We start from the raw sequence: 7,911 nt of genomic DNA on the forward strand, positions 1-7,911 counted from the left end.
TGCTAGAAACCTAATAACGTCTCATCGAGTCGATACGCGGTTTTTTATCTGTCCTCACAGTCGCAAGCTCATAGTTCCTTTCATGAGAGGAAAAATGCATCAAATGAAGCATCCTTTGTAAGAGAGCAAGCTGAGGGTACTTACGAATTCTTGCTGCAGCGTAATATCGGCATCACAGTGGCTCGCAAGCCAATAAATAAATAGCTTACCGGTTTTTCGTGTTTGGTTCCCGTAGTCACTCTGTTTATAGAGTAGCTACTAGGAGACCTTCGGTAAGGATACCGTGATTAATAATAGCTGCCTCACTCAGTTATTTAAGAAAAAATACTAAAAAATTGAAACTTACACCACCAAACCGATTTCCTCTTCAGCAATATCTCTACTGAAAAATGATTTTCTTGAGAAGCTAACCTGCCCACTGATCCCTGACATCACAGTGTGGGCACATCTTCCTTTTTCTCAGATCACGTGCACACACACAGTCTCTACTTGCTCCATCATTTATTACCCTTTTTCTACCATTTTCATTTATCTTCGATCCAAAACTTCTGTACTACTAGAAATAATCGTCAGTTTCAGAGTTCAAGCCGTCATATTAATGTTCACCAACAGGTGTCCGGATACATTTGATCAGACACTGTATCTTGCAGCCATCTATTTAAGCAACTGAAATATTAACTACACTCTGGTAATAAATTTATTTGCTAGTGACATTTATAGTTAACCAGTTAACCGAATTTGAGTGTAACACCGAATTTCGCAAGTATGGTATTATAAGGTTTTGCATCACCTCGGTTCCCAGAACTCCTGAAGATAGACGTTCACTGTGGATATTGTATCACAGACACAGTCCCTTTTATTGTTCAGAGATGTCACTAAACCCGCCCAAAGATGAAAACAACCATGCATGAGCAACACCTATTAGACGGAGGAGGTCCTACAGCCGATCAGTTCCAGTCATTCCACCAGGAAGGAGGTACACAGCTCGTGCTGTCTGCAGTTCAACCATGCCTAGACGGTCAATACCGCGGTTCGGTCACGTCCGCAGTGTTACTTTGTGCCAGGAAGGGCTCTCAACTAGGGAAGTGTCCATGCGTCTCTGAGTGAACCAAAGTGATGTTGTTCGGACATGGAGGAGATAGAGAGAGAGAGAGAGAGACAGGAACTGTCGATGACATGCTTCGCTCAGGCCACCCAAGGGTTACTACTGCAGTGGATGACTGTTACCTACGGATTATAGCTCGGAGGAACCCTGACAGCAACGCCACTATGTTGAATGCTTTTCGTGAAGCCACAGGACGTCGTGTTACGACTCAGACTGTGTGCTGTAGGCTGCATGACGCGCAACTTCACTCCCGACGTTCACAAGGTCCATCTTTGCAACACCATGCAGCGCGGTGCAGATGGGCCCAACAACATGCCGAATGGACCGCTCAGGATTGGCAACACGTTCTCTTCACCGGTGAGTGTCGCATATGCCTTCAACCAGACAATCGTCGGAGACGTGTTTGGAGGCAACCTGGTCAGGCTGAACGCCTTGGACACAGTGTCCAGCGAGTGCAGCAAGGTGGAGGTTCCCTGCTGTTTTGGGGTGGCATTATGTGGGACCGATGCACGCCGCTGGTGGTCATGGAAGACGTCGTAACGGTTGTACAATACATGAATGTCATCCTCCGACCGATAGTGCAACCATATCGGCAGTATATTGGCCAGGCACTCGTCTTCAAGGACAACAATTCGCACCCCCATGGTGAACATCTTCTGAATGACTTCCTTCAGGATAACGACATCGCTCGACTACAGTGGCCAGCATGTTCTCCACACATGAACCCTATCGAACATGCCTGGGATAGGTTGAAAGGGGCTGTTTATGGGCGACGTGACCCACCAACCAGTCTGAGGGATCTACGCCGAATCGCCGTTGAGGAGTGGGACAATCTGGACCAACAGTACCTTGATGAACTTGTGGGTAGCATGCCACGACCAATACTGACATGCATCAATGCAACAGGATGTGCTACTTTGTATTAGAGGTACTGGTGTGTACAGCAAACTGGACCACCATCTCTGAAGGTCTCGCTGTAGGGTGGTACAACATGCAATGTGTTGTTTTCATGAGCAATCGAAAGGGCGGAATTGATGTTTGCGTTGATCTTTATTCCAATTTTCTGTACAGGTTCCGGAACTCTGGGAACCGATGTGATGCAAAACTTTTTTTATGTGTGTTGATGTTTCGTTAGACTGTACTTTTTTTTTCTTTAGTGTTTAAATTTTCGGTTGTTCTTTACTCTGATGAAAGTTTCGCAATAACGAGGAAATTCTGTAGTGATGGTTATTTCGCAGGGTCGACATGTATAGGAGGTGTGAGATAAGTTAATATACGTGTCAGATGTATCGCTATGGAGCTCCGACCTCTGCAATTTGGTCATCTGTATTTGGCGGCAGTGCTGTAGTCATTCTTTTTCATATCGTTGGATGTCACAAAAATAATTGGCGGTGGGGAGCGAGAGAGCGAGAGAGCGAGAGAGCGAGAGAGCGAGAGAGCGAGATGTGAATTGTACCCTGAACGTAAAAGAACGACTGTATAGATGCCGTTCTAAATTGGTAATTCAGTCATCTGAAAGGAATGTAATGCCCTCGTGCGTAACAGTTTATAATTTGAACACAAGGAATGCTCTCAAACTACGCCGATTTTGTTCGCAATATTAAAAGAAAATGGAATGCGCCTGTTTTCGTAGAAACAAGACTGCAGTCATGGACTGTGCGGCTGTTCCCGGCGGAGGTTCGAGTCCTCCCTCGGGCATGGGTGTGTGTGTTGGTCCTTAGGATAATTTAGGTTAAGTAGTGTGTAAGCCTAGGGGCTGATGACCTTAGCAGTTAAGTCCCATAAGGTTTCACACACATTTGAACATTTGAAACAAGACTGCTTTTTATTGTCATCGCAATTGTGTTGTTTTTTTTTAAATAGATAACCGCTTATAAGCGGTGCACTCTCCGTCTTCAGGCCACGAGTGGCTTACCGGGACCATCCGACCGCCGTGTCATCCTCAATGAAGGATGCGGTTTGGAGGGGCGTGGGGTCAGCACACCGCTCTCCCGGTCGTTATAATGGTATTCTTGACCGAAGCTGCTACTATTCGGTCGAGTAGCTCCTCAATTGGCATCACGAGGCTGAGTGCACTCCGAAAAATGGCAACAGCGCATGGCGGCCTGGATGGTCACCCATCCAAGTGCCGACCACGCCCGACAGCGCTTAACTTCGGTGATCTCACGGGAACCGGTGTATCCACTGCGGCAAGGCCGTTGCCCTTATAACCGATGCACTGACGTTAATCACAACTATTACACCGAAAATGTTTCCCGCAGAACGGGGGCCGCTAGTCGAAGCAGTCGGTCATGGCAGGGGCAGTGCCGCAGCAGCCGCACTTTTAGACAAACAACACGCGATCAGGATAGCATGGATCCATCCCTAAGGTGAGGAGAGGGAGGGATGATGGGTAGTAGCAAGGGAGCAGTAAATGTAAATGTCGTGTGATTAGGACCTCCCGTCGGGTAGACCGTTGGTCGGGTGCAAGTCTTTCGATTTGACGCATGTTTGGCGAGTTGCGCGTCGATGAGGATGAAATGATGATGATAAGAACAACACAACACCCAGTCCCTGAGCGGAGAAAATCTTCGACTCAGCCGGGAATCTAACCCGTGCCCTTAGGATTCACATTCTGTCGCGCTGTCGGTGGCGGACGGAAGGGAGGTAAGACTGGCTCTAAGCTGGTTACTTTTTGACTGCACATTGAAGAAAACACACACACAGCTGCCGCCCCTCTCTCCTGGAGTGATCTTTCGGGGGTCAGTTTTTGCGGCAGTTGTGTTATTACAATGATTTTTCTCTATTCCCAGTTCATGTGAAGCATTAAGTGTGCTGGTTTTTTCACGACAATGTCTATGTGTAATTAGAACAGTGTACCATTTCCCATTGTGTTAGCGTGTATTGGCTTTTCTAACACTTCAGTGATGGTCTGCTGCCCTATACCTCCTTACTATCTATCAGTGTACAGCATACTCTGCAGCTATTCCAAGGTGGCCTCTTAGGGGAAGTGGAATAGGTTGAAGTTGTCAAGAAATAAAAAGAGCAACGTTTATATGTAATTCAAACACCAGGGCTGCAGGATGAATGTCGATCAATGCTGCGGGAGGCGTCTGTAGTGAACTCCGACATTAGACAGTGATAAATACAGTCCTCAGATATATTTTAACATGTAATACACTTATTAAATTCCTCTCTGTCCAACACCAACATCTCGTCACTTCAACACGTTTCACGCCAAAAATATAGTACCTTCCACTCCAGTCTTTTTCCCGCCGGTTCACAAGTGGAGCAGAGAGATTTATTTTGACTTGTAGGTCAAGACCTCATCGTATGTAGGGTTTATTTTGAGTACATCGAGTGTTGTATTTTTTTCCCATCATGATAACACCAGTTGTATGACATCTTTAATTTTTGGGTGGTATTGCGAATTTAGGCACTCCTTGAGTGGCGTTATGCATAAAGATGTGTAATTAGGCCCAAAATTTATGATTGTTTGCATAATTAGGACCGATCTTTACTTCCGTTCCCCACTCAAATAAAGCGCAGTAACCTAACCTTCCTCTCCTGCATGTGGACAGTCTGTCTGTGTAGGGGCTGCATTTTAGAAGTACGCAAACTCGTTCATCCTTGGGAACTAGTTCAATGGTGATCGCTCTTTTGTGGGAACCGTTCATTTTTACTCGTTCACCGTTCATTTGTGCTTGATATACGGTTCTTATGAAAACTGAAAATTAATAGCTTAGGGACTGAAGATGGAACGCGCCAATAGGAGGCACTTACCCCGCCGCTGGAGTACGAAGTTTTTATTCATAACAGAAGTCTCACACACTTGCAATTTGCATGATTCTGCAAAACCTCTCGTTTAGCCAACTGTAGCGCTATGTGGGTGATCGCTGTGCAATAACATAAGGTGGCGCACGAAAAACCGGCCCCAAGTGCAGACTGCTCGCCAATTACGCACGGTTTGTTCACCGCTACGAGCAGAATAGATAAACATGTAATAATTAGGCAGTGCAGAAACAACAAATAAGCTAATGCAAACAACTACTTCGAAACAACAGATGACGATTGGTGGGCAACAGTGAGCAGTCTAGTACTCGGGGCCGATTTTTCGTGCGTCACCCTGTACCACAGAAATAATATTCTAGAAGTTATCATATTCTCTTTACAAAATGTGACACCAGACACTCGATTATGGAGCGCGGGCTTCATTCGGTTGTAAGTCGGTCTGCTTTTCATAAGAATGAACATGCTCTTTCACCGTGGATCAAAAAGACGTTAAATGGCCACTCGTGTGTGCTCTGCCGACTTCCTTTGCATGTCCAACAACAAAAATATCTTGCCTTTTTACAAGTATTTCTTGTGCTGTTTATCGAAATAGTGAAGTATGCTAATATGCCGTTTTGTTACCTGAAAATATGTATTACATACCACGTAAATTTTATGTAATTTACGTAATTATGAAATACATTTTAATTACCGGTCATGGACGCTGAATAGAATACGAAAAGAACCAGAAGTTCAGAGTACCAAAAAAAAGTTTGGAACAGATCTAGAATGGGCGTGCGCAGCGAACGAAACGAACAACAACTCGATACTGAACTATGAGCAGTCGGCATTGGAAATGCGACGAGTGGCCACCCGAAGAAGGACGAGTCCGCCCGAGCGAGACCGAGACAGGAACGGGAACGTGACCGAGACCGAGGCTGGAACGAGACCGGCCGACGTGCCGCTGCGGGAACGAGACCGACTGTGCCCTTGCCGGAAACTATAAGTAGAAAGACGCGACCGAAGTGAACTATGAAAGACCGTTCCTTTGAATTCGTTCCTCGCTCGTTCCGTCCATCTTGATGAACCGCTCCTTTGGACCCGTTAGTTCGCGAACGACCCATCTCTAGTGCATTTGGGCTTTCCGTCCAGAAGGACAGGGGTTCGAGTCCCAGATAGGGCACCCCCATTTTGAATTTCCTGTCAATTCCACGGTGGGGGGGACGTCAGCAAAGTCTTGGGACAAAGAAATTCCAAACATTTATGAAATTCCCAACACTTTTTGAATTTCCCACCAATAGGGCGGGTAGAGGAGGGGGACGAGTGGGAGAGGAAGTTGGCACCCACGTTCTGGCTGTGGAAAACCCATAACGTCATCAGGAGGTGGAGGGATTAATTTTAATAACTAATTTGATTACAAATTGATATCAAAATTTGCGTCGAAGTCCCATTGCCCCAACAGTGACCTGCCCACGAAAGGCAAAGGCACAGAGTTTGAGTCTCAGTCCGCCTCACAGTTTTAATCTACCAGGAAATTTCCTATCAGCACATACCCCGCTGAAGATTGAAAATTTCATTCAGGCTTGGTGTTGTATGATGGTTTTCTCGATTACTCTGGAACGCAGAAAACACTTGAAATAATTCGCTGAGGAGATTGCAACCAGCACTGGAAACTGCCACAACATAGAATACGTGAGAATAAAACGGAAGTTCCCCACTTACATGCCAGCCGCCACAAGATCAGAAATTCTCATTCTGCACAAAGCCTTGTTAGCGTGCTTGCGAAACATGTCAGCCACTGGGTGGGATTGCAAATTTAGCCTGAGTATGACAAAGCAAAATGTAAAACAACGCAAAATATCCAAGATCGGCGATCTTTTACAGCAGCTCGAAATTTAGAACGGACGTCAACGCGAGATGATTATAGTAGTTTCTAAACGATACTTTGTCTCGTAACGTAGCTGGAAATCCAGAGTGTTTCTGGTTGAATGTAAAATATGCTAGTTGCAAGACACAATCGATGCCTTCTCTGCGTGATAGCAATGGAAATACTATTGCCGACAGTGCTGCTAAAGCAGAGTTACTAAACACAACCTTCCGAAATTCCTTCACTAAAGAAGACGAAGTAAATATGGGTAACTTAGAAGTAGATATCCTCGGAGTAGTGAAGCAACTTAAATCACTTAATAAAAGCAAGACTTCTGGGTTGGACTGCACACCAATTAGGTTACTTTCAGAGTATGCTGATACAATAGCTCCATACTTAAGAATCATATACAACCGCTCGCTAGACGGAAGGTTCGTACCCGAAGACTGGAAAGTTGCAACGGTCACACCAATATTCAAGAAAGGTAGTAGGAGTAATAGGCTAAATTACAGGCCCGTATCGTAAACGTCAACGTGCAGCAGGATATTGGAACATACATTGTGTTCGAAATTTTAAGAATTACCTGGAATAGAACGGTCTATTGACACACAGTCAACACGGATTTACAAAATATCATTATCGTGAAACACAACTAGCTCTTTACTCTCACGCAGTGCTGAGTGCTATTGACAAGGGATTTCAAATTGATTCTGTATTTCTAGATTTGTAGAAGGCTGCACCACACAAGCGGCTTGTAGTGAAATTGCGTACTTATGGAATATCCTCTCAGTTATGTGACTGAATTCTTGATTTTCTGTCACAGAGGTCACAGTTCGTAGTAAGTGACGGAAAGTCATCGAGTAAAACAGAAGTGATTTCTGGCGTTCCACAAGGCAGTGTCCGCCGCTCGTGGTCTCGCGGTAGCGTTCTCGCTTCCCGAGCACGGGGTCCCGGGTTCGATTCCCGCCGGGGTCAGGGATTTTCACCTGCCTCGAGATGACTGGGTGTTTGTGTTGTTCTCATCATTTCATCATCATCCAGGAAAGTGGCGCAATTGGACTGAGCAAAGATTGGGTAATTGTATGGGCGCTGATAACCACGCTGTTGAGCGCCCCACAAACCAACCATCATCATCATCATCACAAGGCAGTGTTACAAGAGCTCTGCTGTTCCTTATCTGTACAAACGG

At 45.5% G+C, this 7,911-nt stretch overlaps 1 pseudogene; it reads right to left on the reverse strand.

Annotated features, from left to right (window-relative positions):
• Positions 1 to 3,190: 3,190 nt before the first annotated feature.
• On the reverse strand, positions 3,191 to 3,308 carry LOC126185596 (5S ribosomal RNA; annotated as a pseudogene).
• Between the last annotated feature and the right edge of the window lie 4,603 nt (positions 3,309 to 7,911).

Source organism: Schistocerca cancellata, chromosome 4, assembly GCF_023864275.1.
Source record: "Schistocerca cancellata isolate TAMUIC-IGC-003103 chromosome 4, iqSchCanc2.1, whole genome shotgun sequence".
NCBI classification, from domain to species: Eukaryota; Metazoa; Arthropoda; class Insecta; order Orthoptera; family Acrididae; genus Schistocerca; species Schistocerca cancellata.